Here is a 27,776-nt window from a genome sequence, read left to right on the forward strand (position 1 = left end):
GTGTGTGTCTTTGTGCACAGAGCATGAGCCTGAAAGTCACCCAACCATGTGTTTCCATAGCTCACTCTTTTTAAACGGTGAGTAGTATTCCATCAGATATGCTATTGTTTCTGAAAAATATTCATCTATGAATAGATTTTCCCAGTCTTCCTTTTGCTGCTGTAAACACAGTCACATGAATAAATCACTATGTGCAGCCCAGTTCTTTGATTTCCCCTGGGTAAGCACCTTGGAGTAGAGATGGATCATATAGCAGCTGCTATGTCCAGAAACTGCCATGCTGTTTCCAAATGCTGGAAGCGTCTTACCTTCCCACCAGCAGAACGTGAATGCCCTAGTTGCTCCAGAGCCTTGTCAGCTCTTGGCATGTTCTCTTTAGCCACCTCCTTTCAGTTCTCATTTTCCAAACGACAGCAGACACGGGGAATCTATTCCACAAGCCCTTTGTTCATGTTTTAATTGGGTTGGTTATGTTTCTGTTATTCAGTTGTAATGTTCTTTATATAGATAGATTTTACAAGGCCTTTGGTTTGCTTTTTTTTTTCTCCTAAAAGTGATAAAGTTCATACTTCCCAGTTTCTAACAGTTTGCATTAAGACAACTTTTCTAAGCAGTTGCAGATAGAGTTTCTGCCAATTACTCTACTTTGTTACAATTTGCTATTCTAGCAGCATCTTCTTGTAAAGACCTTAGGGACATTTATGTGGGTGGCTCCTTAGTCTGCTTTCTGTGGCTCAACAACAAAATTAGTCTGGTTAATGAGTAAGGAAAGACGTTCATTTGACTCACGGTTTTGGAGGCGTCTGGGTAGCAGAGTGCTGGCAAGGGCGTCACGTGGCTCCAACTCATGCAGCCGTGACAGTAAATGCGAGCAGAAGTGGCAGAACGTGTCTCCTGGCCCAGGCCACCTTCAGCTCTATAAACCGGTTCAGCACTTAGTGCAAGTGCTCACTCTGGTGGGAGCCAACCCAAGTCTTTTAAGAATGGTCTGGTCTGGGGGTGTCGCTCAGGGGCAGAGGAGTTACCCAGCATGCATGAAGCCCAGGGTTCCATCCCCAGCACCAACTCCCTGATGACAAAGGTACTTTCAAAGCCCTTCCCTCCAACTGCCTGTGACGGCAATGCTGTTTCAACACGGGGACAGACCACATTCGCATCATCACCCTGGCATGTCATCTGCATGCTAGTGTGGTTTGGCTATGCTGTCCATGACTTTTCTCACTTCCTTGCTTTCCTGTTCCATCGAGGGCTCTGATGCAATGCGGGAGAAGTGGTAGGCGTGGCCCTCCTCGCCTGGGACAAGCTTTAAGGCTTGGTTAACCGTAACCCCACTTCAGCCAGCTGTCCTGGTTTGGTTGCTACTGCCATCATAGAGGCAACAACCTCTATGGTGGTGGGTACTTTACAACTTACAGCCCATCACTGAAGGAACTCAAGGCAGGGGCTGAAGCAGAGGCCACAGAGGAATGCTGCTCACTGGCTTGCTCCTCAGGGCTTTCTCACGTTGCTTTTTGACATAACCCAGGACCCCCAGCCCAGGAGCGGCACCACCCACGGTGGGATGGATCCTCTCATAGCAATCATTAGCTAGGACATGCCAAACAGGTTGCCTGCAGACCAATTTGATGGCAGTGTTTCCTTGACTGAGGTGCCTTCTTCCCGATGACTCTAGCCCGTGTCAAGCTGACAAAACAAACTAACAAGCATATGGTTCTTCTAGGATGCCATTCTGAGACCAGGAAAGCCACCCTCTGTTCCTGCCGTCCTGAATCTTTAGGAACGGATGATAAAGTTTCTCAAAAAATTAGTTTGTATCTCTCAAGATAATGGGCACTTTCGGTTTAGTCTGTTAATATGTTGGATTCTATGGGTTTTCAGATAAACCATCCTTCTATTGCTGAGGTAATTGCCTCCTTTGGCATGACTCATGGATTCTATTGTATTCAGTGTGAACATATTTGGACGTATGCACACTAGTGTGTTTGTGTGGCAAAGGTGTGTGTTCATGTGTGTGTACTGTGTTTGTGTGTGTACAAGGACGCCAGAAACCATCCACCTTGTGTTTTGAGACCAGGACTCTCACTGGCCCTGGGACTCATCCATTCGTTTAAGCTGGTTGGCTTGCATCCTTGGTGATGCACCTGACTCCTCCTCCCCAGCGCTAGGATTAGAAGGGAGATCAAACCCAGAGCTACTTCTGAAGTGAGCGCTCTGCCACTCAGCTCTCGGTCCCCCCAGTATGCAAATATTTTGTTGCCATTTTTGTGTGTCTGTGTGTTGGTTCTGTAGCCTTCTTCTCTGTAATGTCACTGTCTTCTTTGATACTGAGATAAAGCTGGCCTCAAAAGACCAGTTGAAAATTTTCCTTCCTCTTCTAGTTTTTGAAAGCGTTCCAATAGAATAACTCCCATGTCTTCATTAAGACTTTTGTAGTTTTGCCAGAAAAGTCATCCGGATCTGGAAATTTCTTTTTTCTCTCATATCTTGCAGTTTGCTGCCTCAGGTCTTGAGGAGCTTTGCAGTGCTTTTTTTTTTTAAGTTTTTAATTAAAATGTAATTACATCACTTCCCCTTTTCCCTTTCCTCCCTCGAACCCTTCCCCCAATTTCCTCTCAAATTGATAGCCTCTGGAATTTTCTTTGTGGAAAATTTAAAACTAAAAATGCCATTTCTTTAATGAATATGGGTTGGCTATGAATTCCTTTAACTCTTTTTTTTTTTTTTTTTTTTTTTTTCTGGTTCACCTAAGGTACCAGATTTGCTGGCATGAAGTTGTTTAAAATAGTCTCCTGTTATCTTGCCACATCTGTGGGACCCACGGTGTCCCAGCTTTCCCCAGTACTGGTACTGGTAATTCATTCTCCCTCCCTCTCCTCCCCCCTCCCACCCCCATCCTCTGACCTCTCTCTTCTCTCTCTTTCCCCTTTCCTGATCTGCAATGAAAGCAGTCAATTTTATTGATGGCTTCTCCCTCCTCTCTTCTTTTTCCTTTTCCCCTCCTCCTTCCCACGCCCCCATCCTGTGTGCTGGTCCTTCCCGAAAATCCTGAAGTGCTGGGAATAGAACCCAGTGTCCTAGCAGGCTCAAGCATTTTGCCTTCGAGCTACACCCTCAACTTCTTGTCTTAAAGAATGAAATTTTGGTTTAACTTTTTTCGTGTTGTTTTGAGTTTTACGTTTTGCCGTCTTGTCCTTACCTCAGCTGTTTCCTTTATCTACTTACTTAGGATTGTTTTGTTTGGGAGGGGTGTGGGGTGTTGATACTTGGTTTCCTGCGGCCCAGGCTGGCCTCTCACTGTGTAGCCCAGGCAGGCCGTGAACACAGACGCCTTTGCCTCCGCCTTGCAAATGCTGTGATTACACGTGCCACAAACAGGCCCTCCATATTTTTTTAATCATATGAGCATTTTAATGCTATAATGTTCTCTAAAATCATCATTATAGCTTCAATTTATATGTCACAGTTTTATTATTTCCATGCAAGGAAGCATTGCCTTTAAATGTATTATTTATTTTTAAATATAGTATTTTATTAATTTTTTTTGAGATTTTCATACAATGTGTTTTGATCATATTCACCCTCAAAGACTCCTTCTACTTCTTCCCAGATCCACACCCACCTCCCTAAACACAAACACCCCCTTTTTTTAACATTACACATTGAGTTCAATTTGTGCTGCTCATCCACTCCTGGTTCTGGGGCCATCCACAAATACAGTGGTTTTGTCATGTCCAGAAGATACTGCTTCACTCCAGTCTTCCACAACCTCTGATTCTTACCATCTTCACCCCTCCCCTTATGTGATGGCCCGGGGGACTTGTGGGGATGGGGGAGATGAAGCAGATGCTCCAACTGTGGCTGAGCATGCCACTGACACTTGTTCTCTGTGTATTGACCACTTTCAAGTCTCTGAGCTAACCACTGTGCACCACACAAAGAAACTTCTCTGATGAGGTCTAGGAGGCACCTACCAAAGGCATAAGATACACATTTAGAGCCTGGTTTGATACTGTATCCATTTAGCTGAATAATGAGGCCTATAAACTCCCCAAGCGTGGGCTGTTGACCAGACTTGGAGCTGGCCTTAAATCCAAGGAGAAGACAGCTGGTTACACACATTTGTGCCATTATTGTACCCATGATCGTATCTTGCCACTAATTGATCTTGTCATTAATGTAGCTCAAGGTTCACAGCCAGGTGATACTGTTGGTGACCAACATGGAAGTCCCCTTTCCCCCCAACTGCATAGTACCTGTTAGTACTTTATCCACAGGGAGAAAGACTCTGCTATCAACTTGATTTCTTCATGTCCTGTGGTCTCCTCAGCAATAGGATATTACCATCAAGTTCTGGCGGGAAACCGAGAGACATGGCAATGGCCTATATATATATTTTTTTTTGGGGGGGGAGGTGTCTTAAAAATACCTCTGATCAGAAACTTGAGGGGGCTATCCCACACCCAGCACTGGGCTCTCTGTTTGGCACACTCTGGCTTCTGGCAGAACAATTATCTCCTGTATAGGGCAACTCCAATTAGATCTTTTAATAATATTAATGACTATCTATCTATGATTTATGAAGCTTATAAAATATAACTTTTAACATCTCTCATGTTAGGCACCTCTTCTCTCTCCCTTCTTCTCCCCCGCCCCTCCCCAACTCCTCTATCTTACTCTCCCATCACTCTCCCAACTTAAACTTCTCTCCCAGTTGCTCTCCCTTTCCTCTTCATATCACCTGTGTTTTTCTACCCACTTAGACCTTCTTTCTTCTCACCAATGGTCCCTTTCTAGTTTCCTGAATCCTACGGACACTCCATGTCAAACACATAAACCTAAAGGTTCAACGCTAGGTTCTACCAATGAGTGAGAACAAATGACATTTATCTTTCTGGGTATGGGCTAACGTAATGTTGTCTATTTCCATCAATTTACCTGAAATTTCATTTTTCTTTACAGATGAATAAAATTCCATTGCGTGTAGGCACCACATTTCCATTCATCATTTGCTGGACATCTAGTGGAATTCCACGTTGTAGCTTCTGTGAACAGAACAGCTATGAACAAGGATGAGTGTGGATCTCTGTCACACTTCTCAGGTTCTTTGGGTAAATGCCCAGGAGTGACATAGCTGGGTCATATGGCTGAACTAGTTCTAGTTATTTAAGGAGCACCTACATTGATTTCCATAGGGGCTATACCAGTTTCACTTTTACTGACATGAGGCATGAGGGTTCCCCATTCCCCACATTCTCACCAGCTTTTACTGTCTTATATTTTATTTTATTTTATTTCCTCCTTTTTCTGGTTTTGGTTTTTCAAGACAGGTTTTTTTTTTTTTTGGTTTTTCTCTGTGTAGCCTTGACTGTATAACAGTCTCTCTCTGTATAACAGGCTGGCCTCAGACTCACAAAGATCAGCACGCCTCTGCCTCCCAGGTGTTGGGATTAAAGGCGTGTACCACCACTGCCCACCTCTCTTATATTTTCTTAATCTTGGCCATTTTGACTGGGGTGAAATGAAATCTCAAGGTAGTTTTAATCTGTATTTCCCTGGTGGCTAAGGATATTAAAAAACTCTTTTAAAAATATTTCTTAGCCACTTGTATTCCCCTTGTTCTGTTCTGTGGCCCAAATTTTAATTGGGTGGCTTGATTTCATGGTATTTAGTCTTTGGGGTACCTGGTATACTCTAGACACTGACCCTCTGTCAGGGGCATGTGGGGAAGGACTTTTCCCACCCTGTCTACAGCCTCTTTAGTTGCTTGACTGTCTCCATGCAGTGTAGAAGGTTTTGAGTTTCATAAAAGTCCCTGTTGATTATTGGTCTCATTTCTTGGGCAACTAGAGTCCTATTGACTATGTCCTGAGGTGCAATCCCTACTCTTCTAGAAGCTTTAGAGTTTCTAGTCTATGTTTACCAGGGAGATTGGCTTATGTATCTCTTTTATTGTTGGATCATTATCTCGTTTGGATATGGGAATCTTGGCTTATTAAAGTATTGGGAAGTGTTATTTCCCTTCCTGTTTTACAAAATAATTTGGGTAGTATTGGGTGTTAGTTCTTCTTTGAAGGTCTGGTAGAATTCTACACCAAACCTATCAAGACATAGGCTGATTTTAGTTGCAAGATTTTAAACAGCTGATTCTGTATCATTGCCGTTGTATAGATCTATTTAAATTATTTACTTCATTTTGGTTTAACTTTGGTAGGTCATATGCATCTAGAAATTCATCTCTCTTTTTCTTAGATTTTTTTTCTAGTTTAGTGGAGTATACAATTTTTAAAGTAGGTCCTAACGATTTTCTAAACTTCCTCAGTGAGTATTGTAAGCTCTCCCTTTTCATCTCTAATTTAATTAATTTGTATTTCTCTCTCTTTTTGGCTAATTTGGCTTAGGGTTTGTCAGTTTGTTTATCTGTTCAAAGAACCAAGTCTTAGTCTAATTGGTTGCTTTTAAAATTTCTATCTCATTAATTTTGGCCATGATCTTTGTTGTTTGCACCTATTTACTACATTTGGGATTTGTTTGTTCTTGTTTTTCCAATGCCTTAAAGTCTATCCTTAGGTTGTTTATTTGAGCTCACTCTGATTTCTCAATGTAGCTACTTAGAGCTATAAAATTCCCTCTTAGGCCTGCCTTCATTGTATCCCATCATTTTCATATGCTGTGTTTTCATAATCACTTAATTCTAGGGACTTTTAAATTTACTTCTTGATTGTTGCGGTGACCCATTCCTCATTTAATAGTGCATTGTTTAAGCTCCTGGAGTTTGTATATTTTCTGTCTTTTCTCTTTCTGTTGATTTCTAGCTTTGTTCCATGGTGGTCAGATAGAATCCATGTTGTTGCTTCATTTTTTTTTTTTCCTGTCTTTGTTGAAATCAGTATGTGTTCTATTTTACAGAAGGTTCCCTGGGCTGCTGAGAAGAGCACATGCTCTTTGGTGTTGGGTGGAAGGTTCTGTTAGGTCCGCTTGATCTATAATTCTTTTTTTTACGTTATCATTTATTTATTTATTTATTTATTTATTTATTTATTTATTTATATACTTGATATACATGGTGAGAATGGGACATTGAAATAACCTGCTATTCCTGTGTTGGGGCTAATTTGTGACATTGAACCTATTAGAGGTTTTTTTTTTTAATGAAATTGAATGAACCTATATTTGGTGCATATATATTTAGAATTGTAATTTCCTCTTGATGGATTGTTTCCTTGATCAGTGTGAAGTGACCTTTATCTTTTCTGACTAGAACTGGCTTGAAGTCATTTGTCAGATATTAGAGCAACAAGGCCCACTTGCTACCTGGTCCATTTGCTTGCAATACCCTTTCTGTCTTTTCACCTTTAAAATACTATTTATCTTTAGCAGTAGGGTGTATTTCTTGGAGTAAACAAAAATGATTTTGTTTTCCAATCCAATTCTGTATCTTTTTGTTTTGTTTTGTTTTGTTTTGTTTTGAGAAAGGGGCCTACTATATAGCCTTCAATGGCCTGGAACTCACAAGGGTCCAGTCTCTGGCCCCAGTACTGGGATTATAGGCATGTGCCGTGACTCTTAGTGTGTGTCCTTTGATTGAGAACATCGCTATTCGAGATTTTTTTTTTTTTGAAAGGTGCGTGTTCTTCTTTGGCATTTTGTAGATTTTGTGCTGTTTGGGGCTTTTTAGTCTCCCTTTACTTAGTCTTGCTGAGTGATCATTTATTTTTTCCTGTTGCAACCCTTCGGGTGTGTTTATCTTTCTCTTCAGACTGCAGCATCCCTCCCAGCACCCTCTGCAGGGCAAGCTTGGTGCTCATGGATTCCTTTAGCCTGCCTTCATGATGGAAACTTTCTTTTGTTGTACTGTCAATTATGATGCAGAGTTTTACTGGGTATGTTGGACTGAGTTGGCAGTTGTCTTTCAGAATTGTGAAGACATCAGTTCAACGGTTCTTGCTTTCATGGTTTGGGCCGAAAAGTCAGAAGTTATTCTGATGGACTAATCTTTGCATGTAACTTGGCCCGTCCTTTTTGCTGCTTTCAAAATACTTTTTTTTTTTAATTTTGTTTTGTTTTGTACATTTCCTGTTTTAATTATTATACAGCATGGGAGTTTCTTTTCTGGTACTGTTGGGTATTCTGTGTACCTCTTGTATCTAGATGTGTTTGTGTTTTCCTAAGTTTGTGGATTTTCTTTTTTGATTGTATTAAAAAGCATGCCCTATGCCTTTTGTTTGAAACCAGTCTACCTGTGTGCTCTTAATATACAGGGCTTGCCTTTTTAGGATGTCCTAGAGTTTTTGCATGTTCTCCTTATACATTTAAAATTTTGTCTTTGACCTTGACTAAATGATCTAACTCCCCCATTTCATCTTTGTGTTCTGAGATCTTGTTTTCTATGTGATCCATTTTATTGACAAGGCTTTCCACTTAACCATTTTTTTTTTGTTTTTAAATTAAAATATTTTTTGATATTTAGTTAGTCTTAAATATGTTTATTTGTATGAGTGTTTTGCTGGCATACAGCACCCACAGTGTCGGCTCTCCTGGTCCTGGAGTTACAGATGGTTGTGAGGTGCCATGTGGGTGCGAAGAATAGAACCTGAATCCTTTGGGAAATCATGAGTCATCTTTATACCCCACTAAACTTGTTATTTGACCTAGGATAGTTTTCATTACCATCACCACATTGGTTTGAGTTTCCTTCAGTATTTCTCTTTGTTTTTATTTTCATTCGGTGGGTTGTCTTTCTCATTTCATCAGCTGCCTGTTTGGGGTCCTCATTGAGTTATTTGTTTGCGAGACAAGGTCTCACAAACAATTTTTTTTTACACCTCTGAATTTAAAATAAAATACTTGTAATTAGTCTTTTGAATCTTGCATCTGAAATTTCATCAAAGTCGTTTTGATAGGTGATCATCCATATGATGTTTGTCATTTTTGTGAGGAGACGAGTTGTTTCGGTTCTTCGCATTACTTGTGCTGTTGAATGGGGATCTGCCCATCTGTGGTTGCATTGTCAGTTAAGATTTGTTGTCTTGCTCTTTTAATTTAGATTACATCTCCTCTTCCTGTTTGCTTGCTTGTTTGCTTGTTTGTTTGTCCAGTGAGCCACAGCACACGTGTGGAAAGTCAGAGGAAAACTTGCAGTAGTAATTCGTTTTCTCCTTCCGCTGTCTGGGTGTTTGGAATTGAACTCAATTGTTCAGGCTTGCTGGTAGGCACTATGACCAAAACAACTTATAAAAGGAAGCATTTAATTGGGGGCTTGCTTATAGTTTCAGAGGGTGAGTCTGTGACCATCATGACAGGGAGCACGGCAGGAAGCTGGCAAGCATAGTGCTGGTGCTGTAGTTGTGATCTTACTTATCTGAAAACAGAAGCAGAGACAGAGACAGAGAGAGACTGGTCCTCACACTGGCTTTTGAAACCTCAAAGTTTACCCCCAGTGGCATGCCTGCTTCAACAAGGCCACACCTCCTAATCCTTCCTAGACAGTTTCACTAACTGCAGACCAAGCATTCAAACAGCTGAGCCTATGGGGGCTAGTTGCATTCCAACCATCACACTGCTTGAACAATCTCATTTGCCCCAAGAAACAATCTATTTTTATTTTTTCCCCGTGACTTGTGGGTTACTTGGAAGTGCTTGATTTAGCATCCAGATGCTTTCTGATCTCCAGGTGTCTTATTTGGATTTCTTTTGCTGTGAGTAAACACCAGAACCAAAAAGCAAGTTGGGGAGGAAAGAGTTTATTTGGCTTATAATCCCGGAAATATTGATGTTCATTATCAAAGGAAGCCAGGACAGGAACTCAAACAGGGCAGGAACCTGGAGGCAGCTGCTGATACAGAAGCCATAAAGGGGTGCTGCTTACTGACTTGCTCCCCATGGCTTGCTCAGCCTGCTGTTTTACAGAACCCAGGACCACCAGCCCAGGGATGGCATCACCCACAATGGGCTGAGCTTTCCCATGTCAATCATTAATTAAGAAAATGCCCTTTAGCTGGATCTTATAGAGGCGTTTTTCTCAAATGAGATTCCCTCCTGTGTTGGTTTGAATAGGAATGTCTCCCATAGACTCATGTGTTTGAATGCTTGGCCATAGGGAGTGGCACTATTAGGAGGTGTGGCCTTGTTGAAGGAAGTTTGTAACTGTGGAGGAGGGTTTTGAGATCATATATGTGTGTGTGTGAGTGTGAGTGAGTGTGTGTATAAGTGTGTGTGTGCATGTGTGTGTGCTCAAGCTATGCTTGGTGTTGCCTCCTGGCTGCCTTTGGATCAGCTCCTAGTCCAGCGCCAAGTCTGCCTGCACGCTGCCATGCTCCTGGCCATGATGATACTGTACTGACCCTCTGAAACTGCAAGCCAGCCCCAATAAATATTTTCTTTTGTAGGAGTCGCCTTGGTCATGGTGTCTCTACACAGCAATGAAACCCTAACTAAGAGACCACCTTTCAGATAACTCTTGTCTGCGGCTGAAAACTATTCACCGCACCAGGTAGCTTCTGCTCTTGGTGCCTAGCTTAATCCCACGTGATAAGAGAACGTGCTTTACAGGATGCAGCCCTCTATAGCTTTACTGAGATTTTGGTACCCCAGTAGACTTTATTTTGAATAACTCTATTCTGCTTTCATAGGTTTTCAGCAAATTAATGATGAGGTGACTCTCTCCTCTTCTACCTTCTTTCTCTTCCTCTCTCCTTTTTCTCCTCTTCCGCATCTTTCTCTTTTTCTTCCCTTTTCGCCCCCTCCTCTGATTCTTGTGCTGATTTTTTTTTTGAGACAGTCTCTCATTCTGCAGCCCAGACCTGCCTGGAATTCACAGTGGTTGTTTCGGATGCTGAAATTACAGGTGTGGCTCACCAAGTGCGGGTTGCTCGCTCTCTTTCTGTCTTTTGTTTTTTCATTCGTTCTCTCTCTACACTGTATTCACTGGGTTCTCAGATCTCGATTTCCGATTTGGACAGCATGGGGCATCTTCCCCCTCCCCTGCCCCCAACTGCTTTGTTTCTCCATCTTCCCTTCTCCACTCCAGAGCATCGGCTGTGCATGCGTTAGGCCTCTCAATGCATCCTACTGCACAGTGAATCTTTCCTCATTTTGGGGTCATTTTCTTCTGTCATTTTGGACAGTTATCATTGATACGCTTTTCTGTTTGCCCAGTGTTCCTTTCACTTTTGTTGTTGTTTTGAGACATGGTTTCTCTGTGTAGCTCTGGCTGTTGTGGACTCACTCTGTAGACCAGGCTGGCCTTGAACTCACAGAGATCCACCTGCCTCTGCCTCTCAAGTGAAGGGATTAAAGACACGTGCTACCGCCAATCAGCTCCTTTCACTTGTTTATCCCGCAGTTAGTGCCAACTAGCCGCCGCCATCTCATACACATTCTTAGTTATTTTACATTTAGTGATTGTGTGTGCACAGGTGTGCATCTATGCTCATGCACAGCAGAAGCTCAAGTGTGAAATGTCAAAGGACAATTTATTCTCCCCTTCCACCGTAACAGGATGTGGGGCTTGAACTCAGGTTTTCAGGCTTGGTCTCAAACACCTTGTGGTGGTTTAAATAAGAATGCTCCGCCGCCCCTCCCCCCCCCCCCAATTTGAATGCTTGGTCACCAGGGCGTGGCATTGTTTAAAAGGATTAGGAGGTTTGGCCTTGCTGGAGGAACAGTGTCACTGGGGGATTGGGGGTGCGTTGAGATTTCAGGAGAGCCCTAGCAGAGGCTGGGGACCCAGATGTAGAACTCTCAGCTATTTGTCCATGTGTGCCTGTGTGCCAGCAGGCCTCCTGCCATCACAATAGATTAAACCTATGAAACTTCGTGCCAGCCCCAATTAAATGCTTTCTTTTATAATAGTTGCCGTGGTCATGGGGTCTCTCCACAGCAATAGAGCACTGACTAAGACACGCCTTTGCCCAGTGAGTCATTTCACAGGTTCCCAAACGCTCTCCTTGTTTTAACTCTATCTACAAGCTCAATCAGTGTCTTTGAGTTTCTAGTGCATTTGTTCCTCTTTGTGCTCATTGCCATCTCTGTTTTCTCAGCACCCGTCTGTCCACTGTCCACTGGCTCCTCTCCTCATCAGGCACCTCCAAGGCTTCTTCTGTAGGCTAACGTTTCCTTTTTTAGGGGCCATTGTTTCCTCCTTCGCCTGGTTGGTAGCTTTGATTGGATGCCAGGAGCTTGACCTTGTTAGGAGGTGGACTTTTTCCTATTCCAGTTTAAATGTGTTTTGGCTTTTTGTCTAAGTCCATATTACTAGGAGACACCTGGACCCTTCCCAGGCCTGCTTCTGTGCTTTATAAGCAGGTCCCACTCAGCTGAGAGCCCAGGGGCTTATCCGACCCCTTGCTGAAGTGGTGTTTTTCTACCAACTGTTCTGTCAGGGTCTTATGAGAGCTTGATACGGTAGGGCTTGGGTGAGGTGTGGCATGGGGGTGCCAGGCAGGGTATGACTGCAAGGATGAACTGACTCCTCGCATCCCCACACACTTGCCAATTACTGGTGTCTGCCTCTCAGAGCAGCAACCCTGGTGATCTCAAAGGATTCTTCACACAGTACCCTTCCTGTGTTAGTTACGTTTCTGTTGCTGTGATAAAATGCTATAAACACATCTATAATGATGGGAACAGTGTGGTGACTGCAGAGGAAGCTGAAATACGCTCACACAGGGAGTAGGCTGCAGCCTTAAGCTCTTAAAGCCCACCTGCAATGACGCACTTCCTCCAGCAAGGCTGCACCTCCCAAGCCTTCCCAAACAGTACCACCAACTAGGGACCAAGTGTTCAAATGGGGGAGACTGCAGGGGACATTTTGCATCCAAACCACTACACCCCCTCACTTCTCAGGAGAGGAACCTCAATTCCTCTGTGCAGTTTCCTCTACAAGACCACCAAGCTACAGCGGCAGGTGCCCTGCTTCTGCCAGCTGCAGTTCAACAACACTGAGGCTTCCCAGGGGACCACAGAGGGATGAGAAATAGTATGTGAACATCCACAAGGGGCTGGTGAAGATAGCACTGCCCCTTCTTTTGAGGCTGCATCAGTAGATGCAGGGGAGCAAAGCCTGGGTCAGGTTCTGCCTGGGCCACACACTCCAGTGAAAGGAATGGAAGAAGGATGATAAGAGTGTGGTGTAGACACGCAGAGCCTAAAACAGCCCGGGCTGTGGACACTGGGCCTTCTGCTGGCTGGAGCAACTTTCAGCCCACACATGGCTGCCCACAGTCCCTTTCTGTGCAGCAGGGAGAGGGCTCATCTTGTGCACTCATCTTCCAGAGTTGCAAAAGCCGATGGAGGTGAACTCCTGAGCAGCTCTGGCTACTCATCGCTTCAGAAGGTCACTTTGATCCCTGAGCAGAAGTGGGTGGATGGCAGGAAATGCTGGCTGCCTTTGCCCCACCCCAGGGCACACAGAGGACTTCAATATTGTTAGGCATGTTTCTGGATTTTACATTTAGAGAGGGAGAGAGTGGAAACAATCAGGACAGAATGCCAGTCATTGTCCTTGCTTGGTGGCAGCACGCAGCTGTGCTGGCTTTGCTCCTGTACTCTTCTGAAATGGAAGACAGCGGACGCTGGGCTGCCCGTTGGCAGAGTGCCGAGTGTTCCCGCTCTGATTTCGGGACGTGTCCCTGGTCTGCCCCGCAGTCCTCTGAGTGCTCATCTCTGCCCTGCCAGCCCCTTCTGCTCCTCTTGGAGGCTGAAGCTCTCAGGCAGATGAGCAGATGGCCAATCTGTGGGTGCTCAGCCGCCTGCAAGCATGTCTCTCCCACCATGCCCAGGCCCTGTCATGTCCAAGGAACTCCCGGGCAGGGCCTCTGATCTAAGAGCTAGGAGCTTGAGGGCCCACCTGGGCAGATATAACATGCCCTGAAAAAAAAATGGGGAAATTTCTTTTAAAATATTTTTGTTTATTCTTTATGAGTTTTATACGTGTATAAGAACTGTTTTGACCATATCTCCTCCCACTGCCACCTTGAACTCCTCCCACCCACCTGTTCATCCCCCTCCCAACTTCCTGTCCTCGAAAGCCCTCTGGCTTCAAATAAGGTTGCCTGTATGTACAAGGGTGTGTACATACGTGCACTGGAGTATGGGCATCCTACTAGGACCACACCCTTAAAGTAAATTAACTTTAAGCCCAGCAGCCATTGACTTCTGATTGCTTCTTAGCTTAGGGCTGGTTTATGAGCCTCTCTCCTGTTCATGCCTGAATGTTCACTGGTTTGAACTTGCACAGGCCTGGTGTAGGTGGTTGTAGCTGCTGTGAATTCGCAAGCCCAACATCTCTGTCATGTTGAGAAGATACTGTCTAGCTCTGGTTCCCCTGACTGTGGGCTCTTTCAATCTCTTCACTCTTTCTTCCCTAATGTACCCCCAGTGAGCCTCATGGAGAGGGAGCGTGATACAGATGTCTCCTTTAGAACTGAGCACCCCACAGTCTTTCATTCTCTGCACCTAGACCAGTTGTGGGTCTCTGCATTAACAACCATCTACTGCGAATAGAAGCTTCTCTGATGAATCCTGAGAACAGCACTATTCTAAGGGTATAAAGATAATTACATAGGAGGCAGTTTGGTTTTATGTCCATTTAGCAAAATAGTTCTATGATATCCCAAGATATGGATTCTTGGCCTAGTTTACAGCACTAGGCATGAATTCCATTCTGTGGGGTAGGCCTTAAATCCATCTAGGTAGTCATTAGTGTAGCTTGTAGCAGCCTACAAAAGCCTTCATGGCACTGGGAAAGCTAGTCTGCTCAGGACTAGCATGGCTTCTTCATGTCCTGTGACCCAAGTGAGTGGTGTTGTCAGCCATGAGGTCTTACTATCAAGTTCTTGTGGGGGAACTATTTTAGTGTCAGTCTGTTGTTGTGACCAATACCATGACAAAAAAAGCAATTTAGGGGAGGAAAAGTTTTATTCCAGCTTGCAGTTTACAGCTTTACAGTCCAGAACTGAAGGAAAGCCTTGGCTAGAACTTCAACAGGAAAATGGAGGCAGGCCTGCCTGCTGCTCAACATGCTGCTACCCCTGACTAGGGAACTCAGTTTACAGCCAAAGCATCAGGAACCATGGAGGATGCTGCTTGCTGGATAGCAGGCAGGCTTAGGCTCAGCTGACTCACTTACATAGCCTAGGATCATGTCCTCAAGGAATGGTGCTGCACTGCAGAAAAGATAGCATCTTCAATAAATGATGCTGGAAAAACTGAATGTAGACATACCTGAAAAACATGTAAAAGAACAAACCTAGATCCTTATCTCTCACTGTGCACAAGCCTCAAATCCAAATGTATTAACATAAGACCTGATGCCCTGAATCTTATAGAAGACAAAGTAGGAAGCATTCTTCAACTTACAGGCACAGGTATGGGCATTTGGACTAAAACTTCAGTAGCTCAGGGAGTAAGACCAACAATGGACAAATAGGATTCATGAAATTAAAAAGCTTTCATAAAGAAAAAAAAAAAGACAGCGTAAAGAGGCAGCCTACAGAATAGGAACCTCTTTGCCAGCCATACATCTGACAGAATGTACAAAGAACTAAAAAAACAAAAAAAAAAAAAAAAAAAAAACAAAAAAAAAACCCTAAACCTAAACAGCAAGAAGGCAAACAACCCAATTAAAAAGGAGCTATGGAACTGAACAGAGAGTTCTCAGAAGAGGAAATACAAATGGCTGAGAAATATTTATAAAACTGTTCACCATTCTTAGTCATAAGGGAAATGCAAATGAAAACTGCTTTTCTATTTTGTCTCACCCTGGTCAAAATAGCTAGAATCAGGAAAACAAATGATAGAAAGTGCTGGTCTGGATGTGGGGACAAGGAAAGGACCCTTATTTCCTTTTGGTAGGAGTGCAAACTGCTGTAGCTGCAATGGAAATTAGTGTGGAGGTTTCTCAAAAATCTAGAAATAAAACTACTGTATGACTCAGCTGTACCACCCCTGGACATTTATTCAAAGAATTCTATATATCCGACCACAGAGATATCTATGCATCTATGTTCACTGTCACTCTGTTCACAGCAGCTAGAAAATGGAAACACCCTAATGCCCAGCAACAGAGGAATGGATAATGAGAACATACGCACAGAGAAATTTTATTCTGCTATGAAGAAAATAAAATGGATTGAGGATGAAAAGCTGTCAACCCTGTTACCCGCACAGAAGCCCTGAATGCTACAGTATTGATCTGCCCTGTAAGAATTTCCCACCTGTGCAGTAATGGCGGGCGGTTACAGTGGTAACCAAGGCCTTTATGATTGGGTTTGGAGCCTGATCCTCAGAAGGGAATTCATGCCTGGAACTATAAACCAATCAAAAGGCCATGGCCCAGGAGGTCACGGGTCCCCATGGGGAACCTTCTCATGTAGTCTGCTAAGTAGACACTTTGTGAAACTCACTCCTAAATATTTATGTCTGTATATTGATTAACGTTGTCCTCCCCCTTAGCCAGAGAAGCTCACTCTGTACTGGTCAGACACGTAGCTAGTTAAAGTGCTGAGAATAAGGGCCTACTAAGTGTTCAGGTCTAAATGGGACATACATATCACACACACGCACACACACACACGCACACACACCTTGACAAGCTTCAGGGAATATTGTGGAAGATGGGGCATAAAGAATATATGAAGGAAGGAGGAATTAGTATATCCTAGAGGGGACAGGGAGCCCCACAAGGTCCAAATATATCTGAGCACAGGGGTCTTCTATGAGACTGTTTATCCAACCAAGGACCATGCATGGATATAACCTACAACCCCTGCTCAGACATAGCCCATGGTAGCTCAGTATCCAAGTGGGTTCCCTAGTAAGTGGGACAGGAATTGTTTCTGACATGAACTCATGAGCTTCCCCTCCCCCCTGAGGGAGGAGCAGTCTTGCTAGGCCACAGATAAGGACATTGCAACCATCCTGAAGATACCTGATAAGCTAGGGCCAGATGGAAGGAGAGGAGGACACCCCCTCTCAGTGGACTCAGAAGGGGACAGGGAGGAGATGAGGGAGGGAGGGAGGGAGGGGAGGATTGGGAGGGAAAGAGGGAGTGGTCTACAGCTGGGATACAAGTGAAAGTATAAAATTATTTAAAAATAAAAAAATATTAATAAAAAAAGAATATAAGGTATAGAGAATAAGGAAAAGCGTGGCCATTTCACTCATTAATTTACTGCAGTTATGGACACTTGCCCAATACCCACACATGATCAAGCCAACAAGTTCAGTCACCTTCCAATAGGCAGCTCTAACTGGATTCTGCGGGAGTGGGGACAAAGGGGTCAGGGGCCATGTTAGAGGTGCCTGGAGGGAGGGGAGTGGGGAGTTGGGAGTGGGTCTGATCAAGATACAGTGTTTACTTGTATGAAATTGTCAAAGACTTAAAAAAAGGGTACTCTCTTTTTCAAAAGAAAAATGAAACAATGAATTTTGTAGGTGCATGAATGGAACTTTGAAGAATCGTATACAGTGAGAAGACAATCGTTGCATGTCCTCTTTCCTATGTAGATCCCAGCTTCCAGTATTTAGATCAGAGGTTTGCAACGTTCATGATGCTGCGACAGTAACATAGGTCCTCACGTTGTGGTGACCTCCAACCATAAAACTGTTTTCATTGCTACTTCATAATTATAGTTTTGCTACTGTTATTAATTATAATATAAAGATTCATACTTTCTGATTGTCTCAGGTGACCCTGTGAAAGGGTCGTTTGACACCAACGAGGTTGTGAACCATAGGTTGAGAACCACAGATTGAGATTTATGTGTTTAAACTGGAGTACATGGTTGAAGCAAGGAAAGGTAGAGAGGGGCATGGATTAAAGGGGAAGAGGAAAGAGGAGTATTTCTTTCAGAAAACATAAATTTATTAATATTTGGAGATTTTCATATGATAAATTTTGATCATATTTCTCGCCAGTCTCCCTCCTAACTTTCCTAGATCCGCTCCCCATGCCGCACCCCTCTTAACTTCATGTTCTTTTTAAAAATATGTAACTTGTAGAGCCCAATTTGTGTTACAGACACTCACGGGTAAGGGGCCTTTCCTTAGCTGTGTGGTTAGCTCACCAGGGCCAATATTGTTAAAGAAAACACTCTCCATCTCCCAGGTACCATCAACTGTTCAAAGCTCCTTAGTTAGGGCTGGGGGCTTGTGAATCCCTTTTTCTGTCTATGCTAGAATGTCTATTAGTTTGGTCTTGTAAGTTGACCACACCTGCCGTGAGTTTGTGAGTTCAGCGATCCTGTCATATCAAGAAGAGTTTTTGGTGATATCTCAGGGCAATATTAAAATAATCTATGTGTAGAGAGAAAAAATTTAGAAGGCAGTTCAATACTATGTCCATTTAGCAGGATAATGTAATAGGTTCACCCTTGGAGCCTGTGAACTCCCCAACCATGGATTCTTGACCAGATTTATAGTCCTAGGTGTGTGTTTCTTTCTGTGGAATGCCTTAATTCAGAGAGTGTTTTGTTACTCCCATAACACTTGCACCACTATTTCATCAATAGACTTGCTGTGCTAGTCTTTATTGTAGTTTCATGGGTTCATAATTGGGCAAGACTGTTGATGACTTTTCTTCCCTAACAGCCTACATAGCACCTTCCAGTCCTATGAAAGCTAGTGAGCATGGAGGAAGTATTCTAGTTAGTGCCAACTTGATTTCTCCATCCCATAGCCTGTGTTGCTGTGGGGCTCAAAAGAGAAAATACTTCTATAGCACATGCTCATGAGGAGACCAGCCACACCCAGGCATGCTCCTGCACTCTCGTTCTTGCCTGTGCATTTCATCTAAGGCTGCTTTGGTGCCACGGAGCAGAATTCATTGCAACAGAGAAGATCTGAGCCATGAAGCCTGAAATATGTATTCTAGCTCTTTGTATAGTGTGATGACTCCTGAACTAGCTCACCATGACTACAAGTGTGTGGTGGAACGGGGTCAGATGTGAGGGGCTTTGTCCTTGGGATGGGAAGATGTACCACCCAGGCCCTCTCCCAGCTAGCATTGGGCTGCTCCCACCCCCATCCCACTCCCAGGCCAGGTCCTCCTTCCTCTTATCCTCCCGACCCCCAGAGTCCTGCTGGGCAACTCCTGCACCAGGCAGAGCTTCTCAGTCAAAGGCTCACGGAGATGTAGGCTGCTTGGAGAGGGGCAGCAGCTCCCTAGCAGCTGGTGCAGGCTGGGAAAGTGGGTCAGGCCCCGGAGGGCAGCGCGGCTTTAGCTCTCCATTAGGGCCTGTTCGTTAATTCCTCCACTTAATAGTTACTGAGGATGCCTCGCTGCAGTCCCCTGCAAAAGGGGTCAAGGACTAGGGGGCAGGACAGGATGGGGTGGGACTGGGTGTCTTGGCTTCAAAGATGCCCACAGTGTCAAATGTGTGGAGAGGTATAGTCTGTGTGGAGAAGTTGCTCACTCACAAAAATGCAGGAAGTGATGAGGGGGGCAGGTGGAGGACAGAAAAGCTCTTGACATTTGAGCACAACCATGCAGGCTAGTCTAGAGACTGAAGTTGGAGGGAGGTCCACGAGCAGAAGAAACAGCGTGGAAAAGCCTGGAGATGTGATTGGGTGTGGCAGGCAAGGAGGGCTTCTCTGAGCCATGCATGTGTGAAGTTAAGGATGGATGGATGATTCAGTGAAACTGTAACTGTGTGTGTTGACGTGGGGACTCGCTGACGACAGTGAGCTGGCCTGCTGGTGATAAAAGAGGCCCTTTAGAAAAGGATTGGGGCTCAATGGGGCCTGGAGCTTAGAAACAGCAATGCAGAACTAGTGGTTCTCAGCCCTCCTAATGCCCTGACCTTTTAGTACCTCATGTTTGACCTCATGTTTCATGACCCCCAACTATGAAATTATTTTTGTTGCTACTTCATAACTGTAATTTTGATACTGTTATGAATCATAGTGTAAATATATGCTATGCAGATGGTCTTAGGGTTGTTTGACTCCCCCAAAGGGGTCAAGACCCACAGATTGAGAATTGCTGATCTAGAGCCACAGTGTAGAATGATAATGGAACCAAAAGGGACAAGAGGTTGAGACCATGCAGCAGAGATAAAAGGGCATAGCTGGGCAGGGCAAGAGTCAGGGTGCCAAGGACTTGTGAGGGGTCCTTGGTAGGGATGAAGGCTGCTTTCTCAGAAATGGCGTGAGGAACTTTCAAAGCCCAGAGCATCAAGGCTGGGCAGGAGCAGGGGCCAGTCCTCTGAAAGACCTGAGAGCCATCCGCTCTCTAGCCATGAACTGAGTCTCTCCTCCCCTCTGTCTTAGAGAGAACCCCACCCCACGCCTTATTGTTCAAAGACTATTCCACAATTTCCATAGGCTTACAGACATCCCAACCATCCGGCAGAATCTAGACTTGTGTTTTCCATGTGAACGGTTTGCCCTGGTGACTACTGTTGCCTTTGTCTTGGACCACAGACACCTTTGTGCTGCTAGAGCTTTCTGAAAGGGTAGCTCTTCCCAGCTTCCTTGGGAGCTATGTGCAGTCTTGCTGCTCACTCCTGATGGACCCGAGCCCCATCTCCCACTGTGGCTCAGTCCACATTCTGCCATCACTCTTTGTGGCTGTGTATCTGAAGTTGCTGGCGAGGCAGGGCCCATGGACCAGGGTTTCTACCTGCAGGCTATTGCCCACTCTCACCTGTGCCTGAAGGATGACAAGGAGGTTACCAGATAGCCAGGACAGGGTGTTTTTTTTTTTTTTTTTTTTTTTGGTGACCAACAGGGAGGAAGGCAGGCCTGGAATCTCCCCAGGAGCTGCATCCATCCTGCGGGCTTCTGGGTGGCAGGTCCCTGGGGGAATAACTGTGGCACATGCATAGGTCAGGGGAAGAATCCTGGGGGACATCAGGGCTGGGGGTGGCCACGGAGTGAGCCTTCCTGAGTTGTGGTCGCTCTCAGAAGATGGAATGGCAACCCTCCCAAACCTCAGCAGCTCTGCAGGTGGACATTCTGAAGCTTTTGGGCTTTGAGAGAACGGATGTCCAGGGTGCTGGGCTAGCATGTGTCAGTCACTGCTGTGTCCCCTCCTACATGTGAGCTGACCTCCTGACCTTGCATGTATTCCCATGAGGACGTCCCTTCTGGGTAAGACTCTTGGTAGGAAACTGCTATTTTTCCAGTTGTGAAAGTAGAGTGGGCTCCAACCACTGTTGAGGACTTTGCAGGAAGATAAAACGAAGAGCATGCCTGGCTGTCTCCATGCTTGGGAGTGTGTGTGGGTCTCCCTTCTTGAACTACGCTACCTGGACTACTTGTGCTCACAGCAGCTCACCATGGAAGGGTCAGTACAGAGCCTCCACTCTGACCACTACAGTGGGGTCAGACCTCTGGTCTCTGCCCTCGGGTATGAGTCTGCCACGAGTGTCCACCCCAGAGTAGACCCTGAAAAAGTGGAAAGGCCCTCTGGAGCATGTCTCAGGAAGGCCCTGCCTCAGTGTGCTTCAGGAGTCTCATGGGGGAATCTCCTGCTCTCTCCTATCATGCTCAGTCTGCAGCTCTCAGGGTCTGGAATGGGCTGGGAGTGCTTCCTCATCTGGGCGTACAGACTTAGATCTGCCCAATGCTGAGGAGTCTGAACACCAGCCCAGCCTTTAGAGCAGACTTGTAGACACCTTGAATGCTTGACCTAGCAGTGAGAAAAGGCAGTGTGTGGGCATGGTGGGAGTTTTCTCAGCTCAGTCTGGAAGGAAGGAAATGGGAGCTAATTCTACCAGCATCCATGCAGCAACCAGGACCAAGAACTAAACACACCGCGTTAGCCTGGTATGGCTGCTGCCTGTAGGATGTTTGGTCTAAAAAGAGAAGATGGCAAACCATCCATTCAGCTGCCTTGTTCTAGACCACCGGTGTTCAACCTTCTCTGGGCCACATTAAACGAAGAGGAATTGTTTCAGGCCAAATATTGCATGCACAAACATGAACAAGAGCTAATGAGAAGCGGAGCATGGTGGCTCACACCTTTAATCCCAGGAATCAGGAGCCAGCGGCAGGCAGATCTCTGTGAGTTTGGCCCACATGGTTCGTCTGTGGAGTTCCAGGTCAGCCATGGTTACATAGTAAGACCTTGTCTCAAACGCAAATACTAATGAGAGAGGAGTGGGAGAAAGATACAGATCTTTGATTTGCATTCTGAGCACCAGCAGCAGCAGCAGCAGCAGCAGCAGTAGCAAACAGCATAGTTTTCACACAATCATTCTAATTAAACCATGCCCCATTTTAAAATCACCTAGTATATCTCAAGTGTGAGCACTAGTAAAGGAAAAAAACAACATGCCTAAGTAATAAAATGTCATCATTTTTAAGTGTTTTAAAGTATAAAAGCAAGAAGAGGGCAGCATAAGAACCAGTGGTTTTGACATTAGTTTCACAAATACAGTGGAAATAGCTGAAATTATTTCTCAGCTTTCAGCGAGACCTCACCATGCTTGTTTGAATGGGGAATTGAATGGCTAGAAAGACAGAAGGCTGAGTGGAGAGGGGCAAGTTAACAGCTGTATCTCTTTGGGATGAGAGACAGTAAGGCTGAAGTCTGCTAAACTGCTGGCTCAGCTGTTTTACAGGGCCCTAAGTCCTCCCCGTCTCCCTATGGGTTCTGTTTAGACATCCCACCTGCCTTCTCTTGCAGTGTCTTCTGGGAAAAGGATAGCCATCTCAGAAGCCTGCTTTCTTTCTTGGTCCACATATGTCCCTTTGACTCTCTTGGAATTGTCAAATATTTGGGTTCTGATTTTACTCCTTTTTCACTTCTTTTGTAAAAACAGTGGTCTGCAATGCAGGTGCCACCAGAAGTCAGCAATGGGAGAGCGCTGGGATTGTGAGGAGATGCTTTTCTGCAAGAAGTCAGGTCACACTAAAGTCCAGAAAAGAGACAAGATCAAATTCGTCTCCATGTTGCATGTCCGATTTCCCCTTCATGCATTCTATTTGGAATTTGGAGTTATATTTTTCGTTGGCTGCAAATGGATTCTCTAACATACCAGAATATTGGGTTTTTTTTTTTCTAGAAATCTTAGAACCTGCTTTCAAATTCCTGTTTCAAATAGAAAATCAAATCTCTCTCTCTACATATACTTTCGCTGTCCACATGACTGTGTTTAGCTAGGTTGTTAAAATGATTAAAATTACCTGCCGTAATTTGAGCTTACCATGATTAGTTTCACCTGAAAGCATAGTGTTTTAAAACAACTCTAAGACCAAATTTCACCTAAAGACAAAGGTCTCATCGACCTTTTTTTTTTTTAAACACATCTTCTTTATTTTGCAGACTTTTAATTTCAGAACAAAATAAAACAAACAAAACCCAATACATGATACCCAACCTTGCTATTCTGCAGGAGGGTTTTTTTCTGCCTCAAAGCACAAGGCCATGAGGACAGGATAGAAGAAATTCTTCTAGTCTTGAGCAGAGCCAGGTGGGTCAAGGCTGCTGGGAGAGCTGCAGGGAAAACTATGCAGAGGGCACGGGGAAGCCTGGGCAGAAGTCTGTAGTCTACTTCTTCCATGAGAGAGGCATCCTCATCACCCTCAAGTGCCTCAAGTGGGGGTGGGAGGTGGGAGGTGGGGGTGGGGGGTGGGAGGTGGGGGTGGGGGGGATATCGCATCAGGAGCAGCAGCACTGGCTTCTGTGCTGTCACGTCATCTTCTGCAGTGCCCAGGCCTAGTTTAATCATGCAGTAGATGTGGTTGGAGTGGGTTTGGGGATCCTCAAGTGAGAAACCAGAGGAGAGCAGAGCAGTTTCAAAGGGCAGCACCATCAGGTCCTTGACGGCTTTGTCATTTTTGTGTGCCTTGGCCTTCTGCCACAGGGTCTCCACAATGGGGTGGTCAGGATTGATCTCTAGGTGTTTTTTCGGCCATTTGTAGAGTTGTCGTGCTGTGCCTGGGCCTGCACTATCCATGTTGGCTGTCCAGCCGTAGGTGCTTGTCACAGTGCAGCAGGGTGAAGAGACAAGGAGATTGTCACCTTTCAACCTTCTTATCCTAGATCTCCTTCATGAGCTTGCCAAGATTCTCAACCTTTGCCTTGCTCTCCTCCATTTTCTTCTCTTCCTCATCCTCTGGTAGCTCCGGGCCCTCCTTAGTCACTGACTCCAGGCTCTTCCCATAGAATTCCTTGAGCTGCTGCATGCAGTACTCATCAACAGGCTCGGTCATCTACACCACCTCCAAGCCCTGCCTCCGCACACATTCCGCAAAGGCAGAGTTGGCCCTGCTCTTTGCTCTCACCAGTGATACAGCAGATGGACTTTCGTGTCTCCTTCTTGAGAGATGCGTATTCTGAAGGGGAAGTCATCTCATCTCCAGACTGAGAAGTATGGCAGTGGAGGAGTTCAGAGAGGCGCAGCCATTGGTAGAATCTGCATGGGTTCCAAGCTTTGGATTCTCAGAGGATGCCTCATAAAATTTCTTGTAGTTCTCTTTGTCTTCGGCCAACTCGGAGAAGAGCTCAAGGCACTTCTTCACGATGTTTTTGCAGATGACTGTCAGGATCTTGCTTTGCTGGAGCAATTATCGGGAGATGTTCAGGGGCAGGTCCCGGATAAAGCTGAGGTACTCGTTAGGTATCAGCTCATCACAGCTGTCTGTGTTGAACACACGACAAACATACAGTTTGATGTCGTTCTTCCTCTTCTTGTTCTCAAAAAAGCCAAAGGGAGCTCGCTGAGGAATGAAGAACAGTGCCCTGAATTCCAACTGACCTGCAGAGAAGCCCTTCCTGCCAAGTGACCTTCCCAGTCATTAGCAAGGCTCTTATAGAATTCACCGTATTCCACTTGAGTGATGTCATCAGGGTTTCTGGTCCAAATAGACTTTGTCTTATTCAATTCTTCCTGATCAATGTATTTTTCCTTAATCTTCTGAGTCTTCTTTTTCTTATTTTTGCCACTCCTCATCTGATCCCACATCTTCAATCTTAGGCTTCTCCTCATCCTCCTCTTTCTCCTCTCTGCCTCATCATCACTGATATCCTTCTATCACTCTTTCTACAAACAGAGGGGGATAGGATAGCCTAACTACTGTGAGTGTTTCTTCATTACTTCCTCCACCCTCCTCTCTTCCAAGTATTCTGTCTGGTCTTCTTTGAGGTGAAGGCTCACCTTGGTGCCTTGGCCAATGGGTTCACCATGGTCTGCACAAACTGTGAAGAAGCCACCAGTAGAAGACTCCCAGGAATACTGCTTTGTGATTGCACCACCTTCTCTGCCACTAGACAGGCAGAATAGAACCCAACACCAAACTGCCCAACCGTGGAGATGTCTGCACCAGCCTGGAGAGCTTCCATCAATACTTTTGTGCCAGGCTTAGCAATAGTTCCCAAGTTATTTATGAGGTCAGCCTTGGTCATGCCAATGTCTGTGTCTACCAAGATCGGCATTTGTTCCTGAGGGTTGGGGATAATGTCCGTTTTCAGATCTTTGCTGCTGCCCAACTTGGAAGGATCTGTCAGGCTCTCATACTGAATCTTGTCCAAGGCATCAAAGACATTAGAGATCAACTCCCAGAGAAAAATCTCATTGTTTGAATAGAAAGTATCAATGCTGAGGGACAAGAACTGAGTGATTTCTGCCCAAAAGGCAAAGGTCTCCACCTCTTCCTCACCATGGTGCCCTTCCTCAGGCATCTTGACAGGAAAGCCAGTTTGTAGTACAGAGCAAGGTGGGCCCAGACCACATCTGAATTATACTACAAGCCTAAGCTGAGGGGGGTGACTCCCGTCTCATCCATCTTAAATGAGAGGTTAAGTCACCCAAAGTGCTGAATCCATGAGCCTGTTTTCAACATCAAGTTGTGGCACAAACTTTGTTTTTGACTTGTCATGTCACAAATATAAATTTTTTAAGTGACATTAGGACTCCATTAAGCCATTTTCCTTCTAAAAAATAAATGCCTCTGAGGCCATCACCATCAATATTTTAAGGAGTACCTGGAACTGGTAATGATTTAATTCTTTGGTCCTTATAAAGTCCAGTCTTGATGATGATTTGAATGATATTGTCTATTAGTAAAGCTTGTGTGTGTGTGTGTGTGTGTTTGCAGTGCTGATCTGTGGACCAAGTTGCCCGCTGTTCCCCAAGCAACCACCTTACCTGCCAGAGTCAAACTGCCCACCCCCCCCCCTGCCTGGTGCATGCAGCCCACCTAAAAGAGCAGTGCACTTAATGTGGGGAAAATTTCCTTTTCCCACACCTGCAGCTGGACCAAAGCTCTTATGACACAGATCTTGTTCTGTGCTCACTCAGGACCTCCCTCCCCCGCCCCTTCATCCTTTTCCACCTGGAGGCATCCAGCAGCCTTTCCAGGAGAGGCAGAACCACAGAACTAGCCAGCACATCCTCCGCATTTTAATTTTTTGTTTTGATATCTTTCTTCCCTTAATATGTCCACCCTTCATGACCAATTTTTAATTACCCAGCTTCCACGTGAACTCCAAATCAAAATCAATCAGTATTCACATGAGAATGTGTGGCATTTTTCTTTCTGAGTCTGGGTGGCCTCGCAAAGTATAATGTTTTTAATAATTCCATCAATTTAGCTTCAAATTTCAAAATTTCATTTTTCTTTGCAGCTGGGTAGTATTCTATTGCGTGTGGGTATCACACAGTTTTAGGTTCTTGGCCTGTTAGGCTCATTTGATTTGTGATGTTTCCATGTTTAGTTTTGTCCAGATGAGCTGTCTATTATTGAGAATATTGAGGTCACCTGCTATCACTGTTTTCTTTAATTTAATTTATTTATTATTTATTACAATTTATTGGTATTGTATCCCACCTGTAGACCCCTCCCTCATCTCCTCCTAGCCTCACCCATAGTCCCTCTTCTCCCCCTATATCCCTCTCCTAGTCCACTGATAGGGGAATTCTTCCTCCCCTTCTATCTGACCCTAGCCTATCAGGCCTCATCAGCGCTGGATACATCATCTTCCTCTGTGGCCTGGCAAGGCTGCAGCCCCTTAAGGGGAGGTGATCAAAGAGCCAGCCACTGAGTTCATGTCAGAGAGAGTCCCTGCTCCCCTTACTAGGGAAGCCCCTTGGAAACTGAGCAGCCTATGGGTTTCATCTGAGCAGGGGGTCTAGGTCCTCTCCATGCATGGTCCTTGGTTGGAATATTGGTCTCTGCAGATCCCCTGAAGCCCAGTTTTTTTTTTTTTTTTTTTTTTTTTTTTTTTTTTTTTTTTTTACTCTGTTGCTCTCCTTTTGGAGATCCTGTCCCCTCCAGGTCTTTTTGTCTCCCCCTTCTTCCATAAGATTCCTTGCACTCTCTCCAAAGTTTGGCTATGACTGTCAGCATCTGCTTCAATACCCTGATGGGTAGAGTTTTTCAGAGTCCCCCTCCACTCTCCCCTCAACCCCCCTCCCATAGAAGGCTCCTACTTCTGATGTGTATTCTGTTTGCCCTTCTGAATAAGGATTAAGCCTCTTCCTTAGGGTACTCCAAGAAACACTTAAAGAAAAGCTGAATGTTTTTAGTCATTCAGGAAATGCAAATCAGAACAATTCTGAGATTCTATCCGACACCCATCAGACTAGCTAAGATCAAAAGCTCAAGGGATGACAGGTGCTGGAGAGGTTATAGAAAAAAGGGAACTCTCCTTCATTGCTGGTGGGAATGTAAACTTGTACAACCACTTTGGCAATCATTCTCGTACTTTCCCAGAAAATTAGGAGTAGTGCTACCTCAAGATCCAGTTATACCACTCCTGAGAATATATCAGAAAGATGCTCAACCATACAACAAGGACATTTGCTCAGCTATGTTCATAGCAGCTTTAT

The 27,776-nt window shown here is 44.8% G+C and overlaps 1 pseudogene; it reads right to left on the minus strand.

The window, feature by feature from the left end:
• Positions 1-17,245: 17,245 nt before the first annotated feature.
• Positions 17,246-25,637, minus strand: LOC110551790 (heat shock protein HSP 90-beta-like; annotated as a pseudogene).
• Between the last annotated feature and the right edge of the window lie 2,139 nt (positions 25,638-27,776).

Source organism: Meriones unguiculatus, chromosome 7 (assembly GCF_030254825.1).
Source record: "Meriones unguiculatus strain TT.TT164.6M chromosome 7, Bangor_MerUng_6.1, whole genome shotgun sequence".
Classification (NCBI taxonomy): Eukaryota; Metazoa; Chordata; class Mammalia; order Rodentia; family Muridae; genus Meriones; species Meriones unguiculatus.